This window comes from Heloderma suspectum, chromosome 4 (assembly GCF_057233095.1).
Source record: "Heloderma suspectum isolate Gila_16-S chromosome 4, 16-S_ref, whole genome shotgun sequence".
Taxonomy (NCBI): domain Eukaryota; kingdom Metazoa; phylum Chordata; class Lepidosauria; order Squamata; family Helodermatidae; genus Heloderma; species Heloderma suspectum.
In genome coordinates, this window is record NC_139461.1 from 42,115,352 (window position 1) to 42,140,033 (window position 24,682).

The window sequence follows — 24,682 nt, forward strand, 5'->3', positions numbered from 1 at the left end:
AGCTTAGGGATGACCTGAAAACAAAAAAGGACACATATAGGAAGTGGAAAGAAGGCCAAGTAACAAAGGAAGAGTACAGGCAGATACCTGTATACAGGTATATACAGGCGCGATACAGATACAGTATCGTATATACAGGCATACATATCGTATATACAGGTATATACAGGCGCGAGTGCTCTCTCCCTGGCTTCCTTGAGAGGAAGCCAGGGAGAGAGTGCTGAGGTGCTGTGCCGAGGCCCTTGTTCTCTGTGCCGGCTGGTTTTCCTTATCAGCTGGGACGGGGAAAAAAGGTCACCGCGCGGGCAGCGGTCATCACTCTTGCCCTGGCCTCCTCTCAAACAGACCAGGAAGAGAGTGCTGGGCTGCCACCAAGGCCCTTCTTCCCCGTGCCAGCTGTCAAGGGCTTCCTTAACAGCTGGCATGGGGAAGAAGGGTTGTGGCATGGCCAGGAGGAGGGCCTCCCCGCAAAATCTGGGAGACGCAGGGAAGCTCTAGGGAAATCCACAGAGCCCCAAGTGACCTGGATTTTCCCACCGCGGACCCCACCCCGACTGGAAGTTGCTGGGTTCATACACCCCTAGTTGTAACCTTCCCTTGTAGGGGAGCTGCTGCAGCCCCTTGATCATTTTAGTTGTCCTTGTCTGCACTTTTTCCAGCTCTACAAGATCTTTGTTTAGGTGTGTTGACCAGAACTGTACACAGTATTCTAAGTGTAGTCGCACCATAGATTTGTAGAGGGGCAGTATGATATTGGCAGTTTTTTTCCTAAATTCCCTTCCTAATTATGCTTAACATGGAGTTTGCCTTTTTTACAGCAGCTGCACACTGGGCTGGCATCTTCATTGAGCTGTTCACCACAACCCCAAGATCTCATTCTTGGTCGGTCACCCCTAGCTCAGATCCCATCAAGTTATACTTGAAGCTGGGATTTTTTGCCCCAGCAAGCATCACTTTACACTTGCTTACACTGAACAGGATTTGCCATTTGGATGCCCCTTCTCCCAGTTTGGATACATCCTTTTGGAGCGCTTCAAAATCCCTTTTTTAACCACCCTAATAATTTGGTGTCATCTGCAAATTTGGCCACTTCACTTCTTACTCCTAATTCCAGATCATTTATGAACAAGTTTGAAAAGCATTGGTCCCAATACAGAACCCTGTGGGACCCCACTATCTACTTCCCTCCATTTGGGAGAATTTACCATTTATTCGTACTTTCTGCTTTCTGTTCTTTAACCAGTTACTGATCCATAAGAGGACCTCTCCTCTTAATCCATGACTGCTAAGTTTGCTCAGGAATCTTTGGTGAGGGACTTTGTCAAAAGCCTTTTTGAAGCCCAAGTAAACAATGTCTACCAGATCACCCCATCTACATGTTTATTGACACTCTGAAAGAACTCTAAAAGCTGAGTGAGACAGGACTCACCTTTGCAGAAGCCATGCTGAATCTTTTTCAGCAGGGACTGATGTTCTATATGCTTACTAATTTTATCTTTAATAATGCTTTCAACCAATTTACCAAGCACGTGAGGGAAGGAAGCGAGGGGATGGAGGGAGCATGTGAGCACAGAGCTTATTCCCAATCCTGCAAACATTTGGAAGGTGAAGCATGATAACTGGATAAGCCAGTAACTTATGGGCTCCATCACACGGGTGGAGAAATCCGCATCAATACTGGGGCTTTCCCATCCGGTTTCATAGCAGGATTAGATAGGATTCCTTTACAGTTTTTTCAATCTCATTATATCCTGTTCCTTACCTTTTCACAGGGTGGCTACTTTTCTGCAAAAAGCAAAAAGCCATTACACACACTGAGGTCATCACAAGATTTCCTCCATGGTTCCTGCCCCTTCCCCTCCCCTTGCAAACCTGGTGGTTTGGTTGTGATTGACATGCAATGCGGATGAGCAGCAACCTACACTGAAGTTGCCAAACACCACTCCCACAGGCACCGGCTTCCCAGAAAACTGCTGGAATATTGGCATGCCAGCCATTCTGTGTTGTGGAGTGAGCAGCCAAAGTCAAGAGCAAAAGTAGCTGCATTGCATTTAGTCATGGCAAGCTGGCGTGGCGGCAAGCCGGCAGGTCAGTATACCCACCACCGGTATGCCTCTGCCGTCATCATCATCACCGCACCCCCAACAAACCAAAACAAACGCCCACAGCTGCACACACACAGCGGTTTCTTCATGCTATGGGGGAAATACACAGGGAGGTCATGGGCTGAAAAAATACTGATTTTTTTCCGTTTGGGGATAATATAGGCTAGGCAGAGGGAAATGGTGGGAAAACTACTGGAGGATTACAGTGTCACGTAATGGACCCGCAAACGACCGTGAGTGGCCAATCATGAATGTGGGATAAATTGCAGGTGTAGAGATGTCCTATGTATCCTCAAAGCCCATGGATAGGAAGAAAATTACTTCCCATAGGAAATAATTACTGTGCTAACGTATGACCTTTCCTTTCTTTTTTTTAAATGCTGGTTTTATAGCATAATGCAGAATCTTAGAATCATAGAATAGTAGGGTTGGAAGGGGCCTATAAGACCATCGAGTCTAATTCCCTGCTCAGTGCAGGAATCCACGTCAAAGCATCCCTGACAAGTGGCTGTCCAGCTTCATCTTGAATGTCTCCAGTGTGGGAGAGCCCACCACCTCCTTAGGTAACTGGTTCCATTGCCATATTGCTCTGTCAGGAAGTTTTTCCTGATGTTCAGCCGGAATCTGGCTTCCTGTAACTTGAGCCCATTATTCCACGTCCTGCATTCTGGGATGATCATGAAGAGATCCTGCCCTTCCTCTCTGTGACAACCTTTCGAGTACTTGAAGAGTGCTATCATCTCTCCCCTCAGTCTTCTCTTCTCAAGGCTAAATATGCCCATTTCTTTCAGTTTCTCCTCATAGGGCTTTGTTTCCAGTCCCCTGATCATCTTCGTTGCCCTCCTCTGAACCCTCTCCAATTTGTCTGCATCCTTCCTAAAGTGTGGTGACCAGAACTGGATACAGTACTTCAGATGAGGCCTAACCAGTGCTGAGGGGAACTAGTGATTTGGAAGCTATACTTCTATTAATGCAGCCCAAAATAGCATTTGCCTTTTTTGCAGCCACATCACATTGTTGGCTCATATTCAGCTTGTGATCTACCACAGTTCCAAGATCCTTCTCGCTTGTAGTGTTGTTGAGCCAAGTATCCCCCATCTTGTAACTGTGCATTTGGTTTCTTTTTCCTAGGCGAAGAACTTGGCATTTATCCCTATTAAATTTCATTCTGTTGTTTTCTGCCCAGTGCTCCAGCCTATCAAGATCACTTTGAATTCTCTTTCTGTCTTCCAGGGTATTAGCTATCCCACCCAATTTTGTGTCATCTGCAAATTTGATGAGCATTCCCTGCACCTCCTCCCCCAAGTCATTAATAAAAATGTTGAAGAGCACTGGGCCCAGGACTGAGCCCTGCGGTACCCCACTCGTTACCTCTCCCCAGTCTGAGAAGATCCCATTGAGAAGCACTCTTTGAGTCTGATTCTGTAGCCAACTGTGGATCCACCAGATCGTTGTTTCATCTAGCTAGTTTGCTCATCAGGATATCATGGGACACTTTGTCGAAAGCTTTGCTGAAGTCAAGGTATGTGATGTCCACAGCATTCCCACAGTCTACAAAGGAGGTTACCTGATCCAAAAATGAGATCAGATTCATCTAGCAGTATTTGTTCTTGAGAAATCCAGGTTGGCTTTGAGTAATCACTGCATTGTTTTCAAAGTGCTTACAGATGGATTGCTTTATAATCTGCTCCAGAATTTTCCCAGGGATTGATGTCAGACTGACTGGTCTGTAGTTCCCAGGTTCCTCCTTTCTGCACTTTTTGAAGACAGGGACAACATTAGCCCTCCTCCAGTCATCTGGCACTTCAGAAATAAATCCCATTATGTTCAATGGGGCATATTTCCACATACATGTGCATAGATTGCAGGCTTAGCCAATGAAAGGTGCTTAAATAATATATTCTACCTGGGGCAACATTCTCTCTTTGTTGTGGGGTGTCCACCCAAAAATCCTTTTTTGGAGCTTCTCACATATTTTGCTTTTATCATGGCAGCTTTTTAAAAACAATGTTCAGAGAACAAGTTTTACAAGTGCAAGTGTCATGGATAACTGGTGAACAATATCAATTTGATTCATCTTTTTACTTTAGTTTCATTCATCTTTGCTCAATTCAGCTTATGCCTAGAAAATTCTTGTTCTTTTCACCTCCAGTTTCCTTTTAGCTTTCTAATCTTGGTTTCTGTTGCTGTCAGCACAAAGGACTACGGTGCTCACTTGTATCTTGGCATCTCTCTAGTAGGATTAAGGTAAGACAATGCTTTGATAAGAATTGAGTCAGTGGAAGAACAAGTTAGAAAAAAATAATTTTTGAACAGAAAAAATACTTTTGTGGTTCAAAGAGATTCATCATAAAGTTAAGAAAGAGACATAAAAGAAGAAATTTAAACATGATCAATTGTTTAAAATGTTGAGAAAGTAAAGGAAGTAAATGTTATTTCTGGGTAATATCTTGAAACTTAAATAATCCATTGTTGAAAATTGCCAGTTGAAGACACTTTTCAAGTTAATGATCCTTGCTAGCTCATGAAAATCTAGAGTATAAATGTAAGACTGTGCACCCATAGAAGTCAGGTTGCAGAAGGAACATCTAGAATTGCTCCTTCCTGGCTGTTATCTGGGACAGCTTTTTAATACTGTGGTAAAGTACTGGATTTAAGACTTTCTCTGTATTTATTTTCATTTATAGTGTGTTCCATTTCTTTAAAAAGACTGGAATTGTTGTAGATCACAAGCTGAATATGAGCCAGCAATGTGATGTGGCTGCAAAAAAGGCAAATGCTGCTTTGGGCTGCATTAATAGAAGCATAGCTTCCAAATCACGTGATGTACTAGTTCCCATCTACTCAGCACTGGTTAGGCCTCGTCTTGAATATTGTGTCCAGTTCTGGGCGCTACACTTTAAGAAGGATGCAGACAAACTGGAGTGGGCTCAGAGGAGGGCAACAAAGATGATCAGGGGACTGGAAACAAAGCCCTATGAAGAGAGACTGAAAGAACTGGGCATGTTTAGCCTTGAGAAGAGAAGACTGAGGGGAGATATGATAGCGCTCTTCAAGTACTTGAAAGGTAGTCACAGAGAGGAAGGCCAGGATCTCTTCTCGATCATCCCAGAATGCAGGACACGGAATAATGGGCTCAAGTTACAGGAAGCCAGCTCAATATCAGGAAAAAATTCCTGACTGTCGAAGCAATACGACAATGGAACCAATTACTTAGAGAGGTGTTGGGCTCTCCCACACTGCAGGCATTCAAGACGAGGCTGGACAGCCATCTGGCAGGGATGCTTTGACCTGGATTCTGGATTGAGCAGGGGATTGGACTCAACTGTCTTATAGGCCCCTTCCAACCCTAGTATTCTATGATTCTGTTCCTCTACTTGTTTGATGACTAAAGTAAAGTAAATATATGTAATAAGGAATATCTTGGCTCTTGGATTCTTTTAAAATGTAATGTCAGTATAATACCTGTCAGACCCACAAAGAACAGGTGTACTCCCTTCACAGGATATTTTACATTTCCTAGTTACCTAAGCCACTTAAAAGCTGGCATAAATACTGGGCATGTGAAAACTTACCCATAAAAGGAAATCCATGGGACATGGTGTTTGTTTTTTAAAATCTGATTATTAGATTATTTAAATAAAACTCATGACTACTGATCTTAGAATGTCTTCTTAATAAAAACTTGACCCAAAGATGCATTCTCTGATTATGTTGCTTCAAAATGGAAAGGTAATCTGGAGTAGTTGATGATGCCAAGGTTAGAAATAGGATATACAGCTTTCCTGTATAAAGTCTGTATTTTAGAAACAAAAATATATGATTACATAACATGCATGCTATGATGGCTTTCCACAGAATTTTGATGCCACCGGAAGCAATAATGGCCCATCCTTAACAAAGGTTGGGGGTAATGGCTTCTCTATGAACAGCTGATCAGAAAAGAGTGTTGTTTATTTATGCATTCTATTATTGAATAAGCCCTTTCTTCTTTGGTGTAATCTGGAAGAGAACAAACCAGCCTGGAAGGTTGTTTTCTTTTTTTGCCCCGAGGAAGGACTTGCATGTATGAAATGCATCAGATATTAGCTTGGCAATAAATCATTTCCTACACCTTCTCAGTACAAGAAGCAGGCAGTATATCACTTTGCTTTTTTAATATTTCTAAGGGAAGTAACAGGAAGTGACTTTCACTACAAAGGATATTTCTTCAAACAGAAAAGGAAGCAAGATTGTGTCCTGTTCTGTAGTCCCTTGAGGCTTGCAGGGGAAGCTGGTAGCAATATCAAGGCAGGAAGGCAGATAAAGGCAGGAAGAAAGTAGGACCTTGGATTGTTCCAAGTGGGTTCTGCTTGCTTGAACTCTGTTCTACATGGACAATAGGATGATGTTGTCTTAGCAGGGAGCTAAAGCTAACTGAAGCCTTATGTAGGTTGACAAGACCTGTAGTATGGTCCGCTCTGCTCTTCCCAGAGGAGTGGGCTGGATTGTTAAAGGGCCCTCATCTGATTTTGTAGCCTGAGAATTCTGCAAGGCTGGGGAGATGGAGATTTTCCCAGGAACTGGGTCCTCTGGTTGGAAGGGCCCTGAATAAGCCACTAGATGCACTACCACATGAAGTGGCATGTGCCTTGTCTTCATCGGAATCCTCTGCTGCCCCCTGGAAGGGCTGAGAGGATCATGACAGTTTGCTTTTCCAAACTGAGTGCAAGGACATCAATTGCTGGGTCACAATTAGGGATGTCAGACAAATCCACAATGGATTCAAATGAGTTTAGATTTCTGTGACTCTGTCCTGCAGATTCTACAGTAGACCAGCTTTTTCCAGGTCATGAGGATTCTGCATCACAAATAAGAGAAACAGGATCTCAGGATGTTATTCTTAATAAATACGCAGGTTTTATATTGTTTTTCTCCAGCAAAGGAGATTGTTACCTTGTCATGGTGCTGGAGCTTGAGCACCTCAATGACGTCATGAGCTAAACCGTGAAGGGACACCCAAGACGGGAAGGTCATGGCAGAGAGGTCAGACTAAATACGATCCCTGGGGAAGGAAATGGCAACTCACCCCAGTATTCTTGCAATGAAAACTAAATGGATCAGTATAACCAGAGATATGTCGGTATACCATCGGAAGATGGGACTCCCAGGACGGAAGATGGTCAAAATGCTACTGGGGAGGAACAGAGGATAAGTTCAACTAGTCCCAGATGTGATGACACAGCTAGCTCAAAGCCGAAAGGATGGCTAGCAGCCGAAGGTGCTGGTGGTGAACGACGAATCCGATGTTCTAAAGATCAACACACCATAGGAACCTGGAATGTAAGATCTATGAGCCAGGGCAAATTGGATGTGGTTACTGGGGAGATGTCAAGATTAAATATAGACATTTTGGGTGTAAGTGAACTGAAATGGACTGGAATGGGCCACTTCACATCAAATGACCACCAGATCTACTACTGTGGACAAGAGGACCACAGAAGAAATGGAGTAGCCTTCATAATTCATAATAAAGTGGCTAAAGCAGTGCTTGGATACAAGCCAAAAAATGACAGAATGATCTCAATTCGAATTCAGGGTAAGCCATTGAACAGCACAGTGATACAAATATATGCCCCAACCACAGATGCTGAAGAAGCAGAAGTAGATCAGTTCTATGAGGATCTGCAGCACCTACTGGATAGTACGCCAAAAACAGATGTTATTTTCATTACAGGAGACTGGAATGCTAAGGTGGGTAGTCAAACGACACTTGGAATTACAGGAAAGCATGGTCTGGGAGAACAAAATGAAGCAGGACATAGGCTGATAGAATTTTGCCAAGACAACTCACTGTGCATAACAAACACTCTCTTCCAACAACCTAAGAGACGACTTTATACATGGACTTCACCAGACGGGCAACACCGAAATCAGATTGACTACATCCTTTGTAGCCAAAGGTGGCCGACATCTATGCAGTCGGTAAAAACAAGACCTGGAGCTGATTGTAGTTCAGATCACAAACTTCTTATTGCAGAATTTAGAATCAGACTAAAGAGAACAGGGAAGACCCACAGATCAGTTCGATATGAGCTCACTCATATTCCTCATGAATATGCAGTGGAGGTGAAGAACAGATTTAAGGGACTACATTTAGTAGATAGGGTCCCGGAAGAACTATGGACAGAAGTTCGCAACATTGTTCAGGAGGCGGCAACAAAAAACGACCCAAAGAAAAAGAAAACCAAGAAGGCAAGATGGCTGTCTGCTGAGACACTGGAAGCAGCCCAAGAAAGAAGGAACGCAAAAGGCAACAGTGATAGGGGGAGATATGCCCAATTAAATGCAAAATTCCAGAGGTTAGCCAGAAGAGATAAGCAATTATTTTTAAACAAGCAATGCGCGGAAGCGGAAGAAGATAATAGAACAGGAAGGACAGGAGACCTCTTCCAGAAAATTAGAAACATCGGAGGTAAATTCCAGGCAAAAATGGGTATGATCAAAAACCAAGATGGCAAGGACCTAACAGAAGCAGAAGAGATCAAGAAAAGGTGGCAAGAATATAAGGAAGATCTGTATAGAAAGGATAATAATATCGGGGATAGATTTGACAGTGTGGTCAGTGAGCTAGAGCCAGACATCCTGAAGAGTGAGGTTGAATGGGCCTTAAGAAGCATTGCTAATAACAAGGCAGCAGGAGATGACGGTATCCCAGCTGAACTGTTTAAAATCTTGCAAGATGATGCTGTCAAGGTGACGCATGCCATATGCCAGCAAATTTGGAAAACACAAGAATGGCCAACAGATTGGAAAAAATCAACTTATATCCCCATACCAAAAAAGGGAAGCACCAAAGAATGTTCAAACTATCGAACAGTGGCACTTATTTCACATGCCAGTAAGGTCATGCTCAAGATCTTGCAAGGTAGACTCCAGCAATTCATGGAACGAGAATTGCCAGATGTACAAACTGGGCTTAGAAAAGGCAGAGGAACTAGAGACCAAATTGCCAATATCCGCTGGATAACGGAGAAAGCCAGGGAGTTTCAGAAAAACATCTATTTCTGTTTTATTGACTATTCTAAAGCCTTTGACTGTGTGGATCATAAAAAAAATGTGGCAAGTTCTTGGTGGTATGGGGATACCAAGTCATCTTGTCTGCCTCCTGAGGAATCTGTATAACGACCAAGTAGCAACGGTAAGAACAGACCACGGAACAACGGACTGGTTTAAGATTGGGAAAAGAGTACGGCAGGGCTGTATACTCTCACCCTACCTATTCAGCCTGTACGCAGAACACATCATGCGACGTGCTGGGCTTGATGAAGCCAAGGCTGGAGTTGAAATCGCTGGAAGAAACATTAACGATCTCCGATATGCAGATGATACCACTTTGATGGTTGAAAGCGAGGAGCTGAGGAACCTCATGACGAAGGTGAAAGAAGAAAGTGCAAAAGCTGGGTTGCAGTTAAACCTAAAAAAAAAAAGATTATGGCAACCAGCTGGATTGATAACTGGCAAATAGAGGGAGAAAACGTGGAGGCAGTGACAGACTTTGTCTTTCTAGGTGCAAAGATTACTGCAGACGCTGACTGCAGCCAGGAAATCAGAAGACGTTTACTTCTTGGGAGGACAGCAATGACAAATCTTGATAAAATAGTGAAGAGCGGAGACATCACACTGACAACAAAGGTCCGCATAGTTCAAGCAATGGTATTCCCCGTAGTAACCTATGGCTGTGAGAGCTGGACCATAAGGAAGGCTGAGCGAAGCAAGATAGATGCTTTTGAACTGTGGTGCTGGAGGAAAATTCTGAGAGTGCCTTGGACTGCAAGAAGAACAAACCAGTCCATACTCCAGGAAATAAAGCCAGACTGCTCATTTGAGGGAAGGATATTAAAGGCAAAACTGAAGTACTTTGGCCACATCACGAGAAGACAGGATACCCTGGAGAAGATGCTGATACTAGGGAAAATGGAAGGCAAAAGGAAGAGGGGCCGACCAAGGGCAAGATGGATGGATGATATTCTGGAGGTGACGGACTCGACCTTGGGGGAGCTGGGGGTGGCGATGGCCGACAGGAAGCTCTGGCGTGGGCTGGTCCATGAAGTCACAAAGTCGGAAGCAACTGACCGAATAAACAACAAAAATATGGTTTTTATAAGAATGTTATATATGCATAAAACCCTGTGGCAATTTGTATTTTAGTAATATTTTAATTATGTATATTGTCCTATTTGTAATTTTTATTACCATTAATGTTACATTAATGGTAATAAATTAGAAGGCCTAAAAATTAGAAAAAGGCCGAAATGCATTGGACTTCCTACAGTAATTTTTGCATCCTGAGAACCTGTTTCTCTTCTTTGTTATTTACTTTGGATGCTCACCTCCTTCTGTTTTCATGAATATTCTACAGACGTGCAGACCACTTTTTCACTTTTGGGGGAGATTAGTGCTAATACACATCTTTTTTTGAATTCCATCTCGCCTTCCCACCAAAAAGACTGGACGTATATCATGCAAAAGCGAAAAAAACATGTTGAATGAGCCTGTATCGGTCTTTTCTCTGTGAGCAACGATGATACAATTCACTTCCACCATTTCCATGGTCTGCCCCTTAAATGCACCAGCACTGTAACGTTGTCCCTACATAGACATGTAGTTGGTTAACTGAAGGGATGAGTAAATGGCACCACAGTTAATTAAGAAGCATCACAATGTACTTTAGCAAAGGAGCTAAAAATCAAAGCTTTTGAACAAGTTCAATCAATGGAAACAAGGAACCATGACCTTGAACTAGCTGGCAGTTTCCAGAATAAGATGATTTTTCTTTCATTCTTCAGACCCCCTTGCTTGGAGAGGCCTTTGAAGATCAAGCATAATATTTAATCTACAAATGTTTGGGGCCATGGAAGAAAGAGAAAACAGCACATTGAGCAAGTTAGTCAGGAAATGGTTTTAGCTTTTATTGTTATGTGTGATTAAGGACCTCATAAGTGAGGTTGCTTGTACTGTGTGGCATTTGAGCATGATTAGCCTTATGACTTCACTATTGTCAGATTTCCACTGTTGCTATGTGAACAAAACAAGACAGAAACCCAGCAAAACAAAACAGATTAATCATAAAAATGGCAACAGTTGGCAGGGACTCAGGGACAGGTGTACTGCCATGAAGAGTCATTTGTTCACTATTCAAAATGGACTAAATTTCAGCTGCAGTGTCCTGCATGCTTTATATATGTCTCTGGACATGGCTATGATATCACCCACACCCAAAATTTTCAATAATCACAAGAGGATGGATTAAGACATGGGATGCTTAACATGTTTGGGATTTTGCTCTCCAATTTGATATGGTTTGCTTGCTTCCCTATTTCATGCTCTCCTGGACAATTTTCACCAATTTGTTCAAAAAGCAACAGCAAAAATACAGACATCTATTACCAAACATATGCAAAAGATGGGGCTCTATATAAACTCTAGAGCCCATCAAATATTGGACAAAGATAAATTGTGAAAGTTAGCAATACTGGATAGCAATACCACAATAATAAAAGACGATGTGGTCCATCTGTCCACCTTTCTGTCTGTCAATCGGCACCATAGTGCCAAGGCAGTGCAAGCTTGACATGTGAAACTTGGCATGCATACCAAGGGGACCACAGGGGTGTGCACCTCGGTGATATTTTGTTTTTAAAATGTATTAGTTAATTTTAATTAATTTTGTGTGTCCACGTGGTTGAAGCCTGCAGTATATCTTCAGTCACTAGGGACAGACTTGCCCAATTAGCACATAGTGTTGCAGTCCATACAGCAGGGGTGCAGAATCATTTTGGAGTGGTGGCCAGATTGTACCCCACTCCACACCCCATGGGCCCCACACCCTGACATCACCCCTCTCCTTCCTTCCTTCCTTCCTTCCTTCCTTCCTTCCTTCCTTCCTTCCTTCCCTTTGCACTGAAAGCATAAAGAAAGTCCAGGCTGACCAGCACCCCCACTGCTGCAGTTGGGATGCAGGATGGCCTGGCTGTTGCAACTCTCCCACAAAAGCGAGTCCTGCCACCTCTCTCATCTCCTCTGCTATCTAATCTTCAATCTGAGATTAGGGATAATACCAGGAGTTCCACTCCTAACACACACCAGCACGGGAATCCGTCCTGTTTATCTCCAATCTCCAATCACAGATAGCAGCAGGAATGCCCTCCAACAGCTTTCCTCCAGCCTAAACCCCACCTCCTGGAGGACTCCCAAGAGGTGGCCTGCAGGCAGGGGGTTCATGCCCCCCTGCCATACAGTTTGAAGCCAGGGAGATTAGTAGGCTGAGGGACAGACTTATAAGCCTGCCCCTCCCCCCCTGATGTGAGGTAGCCTCCCCTTCAGGGGAATAGTGGACATACCCCACTCAGGGAGCTACAGGGGTGCACCATGGCAGGGGCCATGCCTAGGGGCTCCAGTGGGCATGGCTTCATGCAAACAGGGCGGGCATTATGTGTCCATCTCCGACAGCTGTGTATGTTTGCTTCACTATATCAAACTAAGGGCTATTCCAACCCATGCGAAGCCAGGTCCATTTGCTAGTTCTTTCATAATTTACCTCAAAATTTGGTATTTCCAACATATTGGAAATATGTTGCATATCCATTCCTATAAACAATAAAACTCTTGTACTGTAAAGAGCTTGTATTAATACAGAGAATGGCAGATATTTGGAGGAAAGGGCTGGAAGATGAATTGATTTTCTCTTTTGCTTCAGGTTTAGGCTTATATATATATTTTTCATTCTTTCCAACAGGTGTTGGCTACACAGTAAACTCTTGGTTAAATTTATATACCCTGGGAAAACTATGATTCAGTGGAACAACAGCTTGAATGACAAATGGTACACTATAACAGATGGCAGTTGCTGAAGCAAGAGACAGCACCGATGTCTCGTTCTGGGTTTGCTATATTCAGTTTTATTTACTTCTTCATTTATTATTACAAATCTAAACACATCTGCATACAAGATTAAGTTTCAAACTGTACATTTCAGGGAAGCTTGAGCTAATTGGTAATGGACCCAACTTGGTCATCTGAATGCAGACAACTCATTATTCACATTATGTTTTTCAGACATGGGATGATTCTTATGTCTCTCTCCTGCGATCTATGTGGAAAAAGGGATACCTGAAAATTTTGTTTGGTTCTTTTTAGCTAATTGACCTGATTAGCACTTCCAGGACTAGAACATGGATTGGAATACTGTTATCCTTCCATTTTCACCCTTCTCCAAATTCTGCAATATAGTACTCAACTCAAAAAATTTACCAAAATACATATAAAAATGCATATTGTAGGTTAAAGTTCATACAAACATGCATATTTTAGGGTACCGTGCATATAAAATGTTGTATTTTCTGAAACATACATTCAAAATAATGTACACTTTCATGTAGATTAAAAAAAAAAATCACAGATTGATGCAGAAATGGGACAGAACAGACTTATGAATGAACACATGCAAAATTGACATGGACCAGAAATAGACTATTTCCCTATGTGGAAATTACTTGTCCAAGCAATTAATGTACACAGTTGGCTCCCAATCAGACGTGTGGATGCAAATTGCTTCTTGAGTTTTGCCATTCACAGGCTGAACTGGGGATTCATTGTGTCTGCCATTCAGATGAGACACTTTGATCGGTTGGCAGCCATAGGAGTGGGCACATGGGAGTCAGCCAATTTCAAAATGTGACACAACCTATGTAGTCTGATCCTAGGCACATTTACTTCGAAGGCCAACTGTGTTAAACGATAAGTGTGTATGGATTACAACCTTTGTCTTAAATTAAGAGATTAACAGCCCAATCTTATCCTTGAATTACATGGGATGGATGAGGATAGGATTACAACTAAATCTCCCATGCTGGCATAAATCCAGGTTAAAACAGCATTATGAAGTTAAGATAACTTTGACATTGTTATAACATTGCTTTATTATGCAATTGTAAGCTTAAGTCAGTGTAACTCCTACACCATTGTGGGGAGGGAAAAGTAGTGGAGAAGATCAAAGAAGTGGCCAAATTGGCCAAGATCCTATTCTCCCACAGGTCTAAGCCCCACCTAACCGTGCTGGAGTAAAGGCACAACAGAAAAATAATTGTTGTAACTCAATACACTGCAAATGAAGTCAATGGAGAGCCCAAGATGATTTCCCCCCTTAACCAGCCCCAGACATAACAGAGAACAGGATACCAACCAGTCAGGGCACAGTAACAGTACATAACACCCAGCACGAGAACCCAGATCACAAACATCAAGGGGCGTGGCATGAGGCTGCATCACTTGGTTACCATGCCAAGAAAACTATGAGCACGCCAGTGAAGACATGTGGTGATGGGAAAATTTGGTGAAAGTGCACTTTGTTAAAAGGTGGGCATTTTGTCTGAGCAGCCAAGGAGACCATTAAATATAGGAAAGGCAGACAAATACACACTTGTCTTCTCAAAATACTTACAAGTATTCTGCTGTAAGACTCCCTACATCATTACCCATCAGTTTCACCTCCACTTCCTCCATTTCTGGGAAATGGTGTTTCCTCCATTACTGAATAAGTAGTGGTAGCATTCTCTCCAAGAGAACATTGAGTAAGTAAAGTGTTTGCAGTAAGGAAGCCCCTGTAGGCCCCAAATCCCCACTGCATGTAACTTAGTGCATCCCCAGCATGCACTAAGAACAGAACAGCTTCTGGTAGACTATTTGTTTATATATTCAATTTGTACCCTGTCTTTCCACCAAGAAAATGGTGCTCAAGACTAGAACCACCCCTTCACAAGCTTCTGTGAACCACCCCTGTGGCTGCATGACTAACTTTTGGAATAGGAGGTATGGATTCTCTTCCTGCTGCCTCACACTTTCCCATCTACAATTTTGTTGCCAAACAGAACCCCAAAGGTCCATTTTATGTTGTGGAAGTTGTATTTCCTTCTCCCAGGTGTAGACTCAAAACTGCCATCCCTCCTCAATCTCCTCTCCTGTTTCCTATTGCAGTATCCTTTCCTGCTGAGTGAGAAGTCAGCTTACTAGGTTGCCTCCTATGAACTTGCTTGTAGCTTGCATTCTTCCTTCTCTAAATGCCTCCTTTCCTACATTCTCACAAAAGCATGTTCCCCTCACACCAACATATTGTGCACAATGAAGTGTTTTTATAACATTTGGAATTATTGGTCCCACTGTGGCCTTCTTCCTGAGTGACCTATCATTGATGATTTCTATGTGAAGGCTCCCGCCCAACCATTGGTTTATATTGTTACTTGGTTGCTGTAATTGTAGTGACAGTCCTTCCTTCACATTCCCCAAGGCCCCATCTGTTTCCCTGGCAAAAGGACTGTTCTGCTGCTACCTGTGTTTGAGGTGCCAGGGAATTTGAACCCTTGCCTAGCTGTGCTGCAAGCCATGCTGGAGAATGTATTTATTTGTTCGTAAATGTATAAGAGAGCAATCCTATGGCCGCTAGTCAGGGGCTAGACAGCCATAGGATATCTGATTTTCCAGGAACCGACCTCGGAGCCCATGCTCCAAAGTCAGTTCCCAAAGAAATGACCTCCCGCCAATTCCGCGCTGCCTCTGAGGCAGCGCGGAAAAGCCCTCTGCTGCATGTTCACAAGAGGAGCACGGAGCAGCCAAAACGGGGTGTTCCCAGGCATTCTGGGGCAGGGAGGGTGGAAATGTCTGTACAACACATCCAATGTGTCATGCAGCAGCCTCCTCCCCCCCTCACAGCTCCCACGGCTAGACAGCCGCAATCGGCTGTCTAACTGAAAATGCAGGGCAGGAGGAGTGCGGAGGGAATGATCCCCTCTGTGCTTCTCCTGCCCTGCATTGGATAGGCGGTCGCCTCTGAGTTCGGCATAGGATTGTGCCGTTAGTCACCTGTTGGCCCAAATGGAGCACCCTAGGCAACTTGCAATTAAAATGTAAAACAATTTAATAAAAGAAACATTAAAACAATTTGAAAACTTTAAAAACAAAATTAAAACTTTAAAACTTTAAAACTTTAAAACTAAGGTGTTGCAATCTCTTCCTGGCAGCGTGGTTATGCCTTGCTTGTGTGAGAGGGTATGGAATGAATTAAATGACATCTCCACGGTATTCCCACCATTGCTGCATGTTGTTCGGTTGCCTTTTCATTCATGACTAATAAAGTGGGGCTGCTGGGAGCAACAGAGTAATTGGTGAGTGACCAATTTTGGGGGAGTGGTTGCCTTTGTTACTATGTTATCTGTCTTCTCTACTGCTATTATTGTGGTTTGAATGTTGCTGCTGGGAAAGCAAAACATATCCACTAATATCGGTATACATTCCAGCGTAGTGGTGGCTATCTTAGCTGGACCATACAATCACCCTGCCTGGTTACAATCCACAAATGTATGGGACTGCTGTAGAGTAATTTCTTTTTAGATTGCAGACTGTACATTCAAACCCTTAAAATACTCCTGGGACACATACTTAAAGTGCATGGAGATTGCTTCTTGTCTCTGATAATGAACTACCTTAAATGATAAAGAGATGCAGAAAGCATAAGACAGTAAGAAGCCAGTTCAGACATTCATCAATTGCACCAAGCAGAGTGGATCAAGCACTCCTAGGAGCACAGCCACCCAACAAGTCCATGGATCCAGGTGCTAGCAGCAATTCTCACCTGTTCTGTAGCTGAGGGTGGGGCAGCCTGCACCTGTTTCCAGTTGTGATACATTGTGGTTTGGATTTGACCACACAAGAACCTATTAGCCCCTCCAGAATTATGAAACTGTGATTCGTGGACACCCTGAACATTCCCTCACTATCTAAGCCAGCTTTCCCCAACATGGCATCCCCCAGATGTTTTGGACTACAGCTCCCATTTGTCCTAGCCAGAGTGGTCAAGGATGACAGGAGCTGTAGTAAAAAATATATAGAAAGCACCAGGTTGAGGAAGGATGATAAAGCTAATACATTGCCCTTGCCATCTGGATCAAATGTCCAACATTCCGATTATCTCTCATCCATCCTCCCTTTTAAAAATCCAGTTTTACTACCAAAAGATAAACAGCAGTCCTACACACAGTCACTTGGGAGTAAGTTCCACTGAACTCAGCCATACACAGGACTGCACTGTAAGTGATTATTTTTGAGTCTTCCCAATTTATTCTAAGTATTTCCAAATTTATCTTAATAGTTTTTAAATAGTCTTCAAAATGGGCAAAGCAAATCAATATCATGCATTCTCTAGAAGACTAAATATCTGAAATTCTGTCTATTGATTTTATAAGTCAATGGTTCTTTTTTAAAGTTTATTTTTGCCAAGATTTTGTTACTCTTGGCCCTAAATGGCATCCTTTCGGAGTCTTATGAAATGTTGACAAATTGGTGCCAAAAAGTTGCTTCTGGGAGAAAATGTGGATTGCTTAAGACAGAGGTAATGTTGTTGTTTTTTTAACAACCATAATTTCCTATAGACTGTGGCGACCCTCTGGTAGGATCATGCGGGAGCCTCTTCAAAGTAAATTACAAAATTCCTTTTACTTCAGTGGGACCAAGATTTGTCTCCAGCAAATAAGTGTGGGAATAACATGTGGGTTCCTAAAGATGATACTGGATTGAAGGTATCCTTTGAATGGTCAGCACTTTAGGAAAGTTTGGAGATCTTTGCCTTGAAGTCATGCTTAAAAGACAAGGAGGCTGGTGGGTTTTATACAGAGCAGAGCATTTTTGGCTCAAATTACTGGGAGGGGAGCAAAATCCACCACCACCCAAAAGGGGGGAATTTCATTGAATATTCTCAAGGGGGTAAATGGTTATGTGACAGGAGTCATCATTAGCAACAGTAGCAATGCAGCTTCTTTCTTTTTGTCTGACTTTTTGTCAGGGGAAAACTGAGCCGATAGAACCCCAGAGCAGTTCTGATTCTGAGGAGGATCAGCAATCCGTGGGAGAGGAGCCAGCTCATCCCTCACAGGCACAGCAGCTGGCAGAGATTCCTCCTGCCGGCATTCCTGAGATAGATAGTGACCCTGGCAGTGAGAAAGTGCGGGAGGGGGGCTTGCTAGACACTCGACACAGATGCAGGGAGCGACGAGCGATGGAGGGTGCGGAAAGGAGGCGTAGCGCCCGTTTGTCGCGCAAGCAACGGCTGCATCCCATGGACCCAAGGGAAAGAGGGAGGATCTCTCCCTAGCCCTTAAGTTCAGGGTCTTCAAGTGACTCTCCTTCAAACGGGGACCAACTGCCTACCCGGAGCATAGGCTACTCTGCTGTTCATTGCTTAGTCACTGGTGATTAGCATCTGAAAGAGTCATTAAGTTGTAAAAGGATTAAAGCCTTGAAAAGAATCCTTTTGTCTGTGTCTTGAGTTGGCTATTGGAGTCTACTGAAAGAGGCCGCTAGGGCGCTCCCGACACTTTTCTTCTATGGTTGCAAATGGCAGCAGTGGCAGCAGCAACAGAAGAACTCCCACCTTGGTGGTCCCATTATCACTGGATCCCTCCACCACCTGCTCCCCACTTCCTCCTTCCCCAAGGTAAGTCTGTATTGTCCTTAGGGCAGGGAGAGGCGCAATAGGCATGGCAGAGGAGCAGAGCCAGCTCTACCGTTAGGCAGAGTTAGGTGATCATATCACACAGGAGGTTCTGGGAAGCAGCAGTGGCAGCCTCCTGGCAGCTCCTCCTGAACTCCAAGCTGTTTCCACCTGTTGGAGGTATGCCACACAACCTGTCCTTGCCCCCCTAAACTAGCCTGCTGCCTCAGGTGTGGTGGAGGACACTATCCCATAGCAAGTGTTGAGGTAAGTGTCAACTGCCAGTCCAGCTGGCTACTGTACGTGGGATGGGGAGGAGGCACCATCTTGTCATTCAACTCAGGCATCAAAATGTCTTGGGCTGGCCCTGCAGAGGTGGGGCTAGCAGTGTGAAAGCTGAATACGGAGAGATCCCCCTTGAGAGTTTCCAAGTATTCAACTTTAATATTTGAGAGACAGAACTGATTTTCGGGATGAACACAGGGCCCAAACAAGAAGCCAGCACTGTACAAAAAGCATTCTCTTCTTCTAAAGATGAATGAATTAGAACGTCTAATTCTAGAAACATCCAAGGGCTGCTTATGAATAGAGTAAATGAATGAAGAATATACTTTCTTAAGAACCACATGACGCTGTAGGAAACTCAGCTGGGCTCAAAGTAATGCCATTGTACAAAAAGAAGAGATGACCATCTTTCTGGTCTGTTGTATAGCTAGATGGCCAAAGGTGTTTGCTTGATGGGTACTGGTGGTTATGAATGTTTCTAGAACTTGAAATTCAGATCACACCCTCCTATCAGAGTAGGGGCTAAATCGATATGGCACAGAGGGTGTGGGGAAATTATATAAATGTGTACAGGAGTAAACAAATGTTTACTGGCTTTGCTGGCCAACTGAAAAATTGTTGTTGCTACGATTCCTGTCTCCCAAGGGGCAAGGTCTCATTTCTGGCCTGATGGTAAGACTCTGAAATGCAGCATGAGGTTGGGGAAATCTCCCACTCTTCTCTCCAGTTCTGGTTTCCACAATCCACTCCAAAATTGTGGCAGTGAGGAAAGAAATAATTTCACTCTCCAAAAACCCCCTCAGCTGAGTGGAACCCAGAGATTCTGCCCAACCTAAGTTAAAGCATACAACTGTTTGCGTATGTGCTTGCCTGTTCTCTGCACCTCTACTCAACTTGTATGTTTCTGATTAAACTCATATTATGGAAACACCACATGTCTGTCTCTGGCAATATATCCTCCACAAGGACACTAACCCATAAACCTGCTCCAGAACTTTCTACAAGTAGGGTGTCTGTAAGAGTACAATTGTTCCAACAGAGCAGGGGTGGGCAACATGTGGCCTCTGCCCCTATGAACCCCCGGTATAACGCCCGTCACTGCCAAAAGTTGTGGCAGGTGCAAAAGAACCCCATCCCTTTACTATTACAGAGTGGTAAATAGGTCAAATGTTGCCTGAGAACAAGCTCAGTTTGACTTAATTGCTCCTTTGTGGTTTATAGCCAAATTTTGATGAAAAACTTCCAGGTCTTTTATCACCACTGTGGAACATGGAGGCAATTCCTTGGGGGTGGGGGGAGCAGGAGTGCAGCCCATGGGACAGCACAGGGGAGAGAAAATGACCCCGAGACTCCCCTCAGCTGCCCGCCTCTGCAATAGAGTTAAGTGAAAAATCTAAGCCCTGCCCTTTAGAGATGGGAAAGCAGCCTTGTCCTTGCCCCAAAAGAGCATTTCTGCTGCTTAAACCTTTAAATCAAGTGCTCCAAAAGCCTCAGGCTTAGAAAACCTGCTTGAGTTCTTGCTCCGCCCCTACTAGCCTCTCCAGTTTCTGCAGCATATCCCAGACCATGCTCCTCTTAGCATTCTTCCCCTCGTACCACTGGAGCATCTCTACAAACAAGGGGGTGCTTCCAGATGGGGATTCTATTCTATCCTGTAATCGCCCTGCTTTGTTCACAGAATTTTCTGGGAGTCCAGATGACTTGGGTTTCTATTTGTAACCCTCCCGTGTTTTCATGTCACTTCTTCCATCTTTTTTCCTTACCACAGAAAATACGTTAAAGAGGAAACGATGGGGATAGTTGCACAGTGGGTTGTATTAGGATGTATGAGAAATTCATTTCAGCTTGTTTCTGATCAGGATTTGCCCAGTTCACACCTTCTGGAGTGAACATGGACTCGGATGAAGTCCGTACATTTCCAAGCTTGCAATGTGATTTACGTACCCACAAAAATGTGTTGGACAGCATGTGTACATTTCAAAAATGCACACGAAAAATGTGTACTTTTGAAAAAAGCACACAAATATACTTTAATCAATGGGAGAAGAATGAGTACATCTCAAAGATGTGTACAACTGATGCATATATTTGGTGAAATACACACGGATTTTCATGTGAAAAGAAAAAAAAATGTTTACATTTTGATGCGGACTTGAGTCGGAATGAGCTTTGAGATGGAATTCGGAGAACTTTGGTGAGCTCAAGTTTTGTTGATTCACACATCCCTAGGTTGTATCCAATGTTAGTCCTACTTAGAGCAGACCCATTGAAATGAATGGCACTTAAGTTACACTAACATTGGATAGTGCTAGGAACTGTCTGGAAGCACCCAAAGTTAGAAGGCTAAGAAAATGTCAGGGATTTAATATAGTGTGGTGTGTGGGTTTTTTTCAGGAGACACACATGGTTTTGACTCCACAGACATCATTATTTAGAAAGCTGTTCTTAACTTTTTCTTCCTGTGGCCCAGCAGGTCTCTGGATGTTCTATACATTCAATGAAGTAGTCAGATGGAATCAGCACTTCCAATCAGTCTTTCCAAAATAAAATTGTTCAAAAAGCAATGCAACATGAGCTGACAATGTCTCCTGATGCTGGCTGACAAAAGGGTCTATGTCCAGCTGAGCTTACTCAGGGCCGTTTGTCAGTAGGGCAGACGAGGAAAGACACAACAGGTGGTAAAGAGGAGGCATTGAAGGCAGAAAATCTATGCTGGCCAGGACATTGCCTCTTGTCACTTGCAGACATGGCTTTGTCACTGTGGAGTGGCAGCAGTGACAGTAGGCCCATGTGTCATCCATATGACATTTAAAAAAAAAATCAAAGGCAGAAAAAGAAGACACTTCTTTCGTATTAAGATGTTTTCTTGGTAGCCACTGATATTGCAATAGCATCTGAGAATGACACATAAGTCTTTTAATCCAAGATTGCAGACACAAAGCCTTCAAAACAAATGGGTACTTGGTATCCATTTCATCTCTCCATTGCTTTAAATTGAAATAAAGAACACTACCAGGACCCACGTACACTTGAGCAGCAAGCTTTGGAAAATGCAGTCCCAATCCACGTTCCTTATTTCCAAACTTTTGACTCTCTTTTTAGGTGGCTCCTCAAAAGTGAACTTTTCCCAGACTGTGTGGAATGGAAAAAATACATGTTTCAGAGTATGACTGCACTTGTTATATGTAAAAATCCTGCATATGTGTCATAGCAGGAACTTTTAATAGTCGCTATATGCCACCCGAAGCCATGCCAATGGATTTCAGACATTAGCATGTAACCGACTGGACGCAAAAGGCAGGTTTTAAAAATCTGATCCAAGATTGCTGAAACAAACTATCGCATAAACCACAGATATGAAGCATTCATATACTTTAGGTGATTTCTGTGTGGGTGCATGTAGCCAAAGTTGTAAGCAGAGATTGTAGAATGTCTTACTGCTTACATGATGCAGAAGTTAGGGCAAGAGCCTGAACTTAAAATTTAACTTAAACCTTGCTTTTTGGTGCACTAATACATTTCGTAGGAATCTTATCTCTTTCTTAAACTAAAGGATGTTTTTAATCTGAGGGTTCTAGGGATGCCACCGAATTTCATAATTACTCAGCTTGTTGTCAGTTCGTAATGCTTACCTTTGTAGCAAGCCTGGACTGATTCGAATTCTCTGTTAAGTTTGGAATTGATTGTGAGCTTCAGAACATGTGCAGTAGAGTAGTACACAGATTCTCCCCCTGAAATTTTCAGTTGCCCTACCACCTAGACCCCCTAAAGCCTTACTTGAAGCAGTCTCATTAGTTGCTTCCCTTATCACTGCCACAGCTCTGGCTCGAAGGAGGAAGAGGACTCTACAGGTCAGGTTTGTATGCTTTTTAAAAATATGCGTGCATTTTTTGTGCACATTTGCAAATATATGCATGTTAAAGAAACTGTCCAATGAATAAAGTGGGTTTTGTGTGCATGTTTTCAAATATACTGCATTTTTGTGTGCTTTTTGAAATGTGCACATTTTTGGTCCCCCCGCCCCCCGCATCTTAAACGTCAGAAATGTAGAGATTGTGCCAGCAAACTGAGTTCCTGTTCAGTGCAAATTTGGTAAGTGCGCACTAAAATGCAAACCCAAAGAATTTTTTCCCCTCTGTACGTACAATACAAAGTACTGGTGATGCAAGATCAGACTGAGAACTGTGACTTTTATTACTTAGTACATTCTTGCCAAATCACACTGTCAAACTTATTTAAATTTATTTTCCAGCCATTCACTCTAGGGATGGAGTGAGCATCCATTTCAGGGGTGCTTGATGATGCAAGTACTTTAGAGGCAGGGTCAAGGCGTTGTTTTTTTTTAAATAGCACACTCATGCAGCACTTTTGGCCCCACTGATTTTTAGCATGGGGTCACGAAGAGTCAGACACGACTGAACAACTGAACAACAACAACAAAGCTTTCCTTGCAAAAACAATTTTCTGGCCTTCCTGGCCGTCAGAAATCAGGACCAAGAGACTGAAGCTAAGCCAGTTTTAATAGCCAAAACTGCAGACAGACTGTCTGAAAGAACCTCGTTAGTTTTCTACTATTTTACAATCCACTTGCATACCATAAATGTTAGATAGCTCATTTCTGAAATGCCATGATTCAATTTTCATATGTTAAGGGGTGAAAATAAGCAACTGTTCCACTTCTTCATATAATTCCTTGGCTGTCACAGTGAGCGAGCTCAAACACATTTACCACAGTGCCACCTCCGAAAATGGACTTTCCTGGGTAACTGATGTTCTCTCCCTGCCATAGCGTGGATCAGGGTCATCATGTTGTGATTTCCACCCCTATGCAGAGTGGGGGGGGGGACTCAGAATGTAATGCCCCCAGTCCAGTTTCAAAGGTGAAAACTTATAGCATCATGGTTAGAAGAGGGTAAATTGCCACAGCAATGCCATTTTTGGCATGCCTACAAAGTACACTGTAAACCCATCACCTGGAGAGGAAAAGGTTCACATCAGACAGCCTGTTAGGAGCATTGCCCTCTGCTTTAACTCTGGGCAGGGACAGTGTCCAGGGTAGGAATGGTTGGGCATCTGCCAAGGGCCCAAAACCCAGCAGGGGCCCACTGACAACTTGCTTTTCCTCTTCAATATTGCAACCTACTTGTTCACCCAATTCTCACTCTGGCCCAGACTACTGTGATGGTGAGGAGGAGGAGCAGTAGATGCCAATGCCTGCTTGCTCACTGGTTCTCTGTCTATCAAGTGAGAAAGTGGTAGCAAAATTGAGAAAAAAAGGTGAGGAGCAATAGCAGCTGGTGACAATGGCAGTGAGAAGGTAGAGACAGTGAGGGATGAGACCCATTGAGGGTGTCTTGCCCAAGAGCCCTCAAAAATCAGGAGCTGGCACTGGCGCTGGGCCACCTCTTTGGGTTTTGTGACTTTTATTCTTATTAGGGATGAGTGAGAACTTCGCTTGGGTCAATTTTCAATAAGAAGTTACCAAAATTTGCAAAGTTCTCTGTAAATGATATGGAAAGAACTTGTGATTTATTTATTTTTTAATGAAGATGGGAGAAAGCAAAACTGACAGATTCATCCATCCAAGTAGAGGAGTTCAAGTACTTAGCTCATAAAAGTTTGGCTTTGAATCCCTGTGTATTCAACTATGCCTTTGTTGCTGAATTAGAGTTGCCACCTCTTTTTGCTGTCAGGCTCCTCATCTTTAACAGCTATGTGGCAGGAAGGTACCACATTGCTCTCTCTATGTGGGGAAAAGCTTAACGTATTGAAT

The 24,682-nt window shown here is 43.3% G+C and overlaps 1 protein-coding gene across 3 annotated transcripts in view; it reads right to left on the bottom strand.

Moving 5' to 3' along the window:
• CPQ (carboxypeptidase Q) overlaps positions 1-24,682 on the bottom strand; it is a 265,330-nt gene that overhangs the window by 180,062 nt on the left and 60,586 nt on the right. The gene's annotated exons all lie outside the window — the stretch shown is intronic.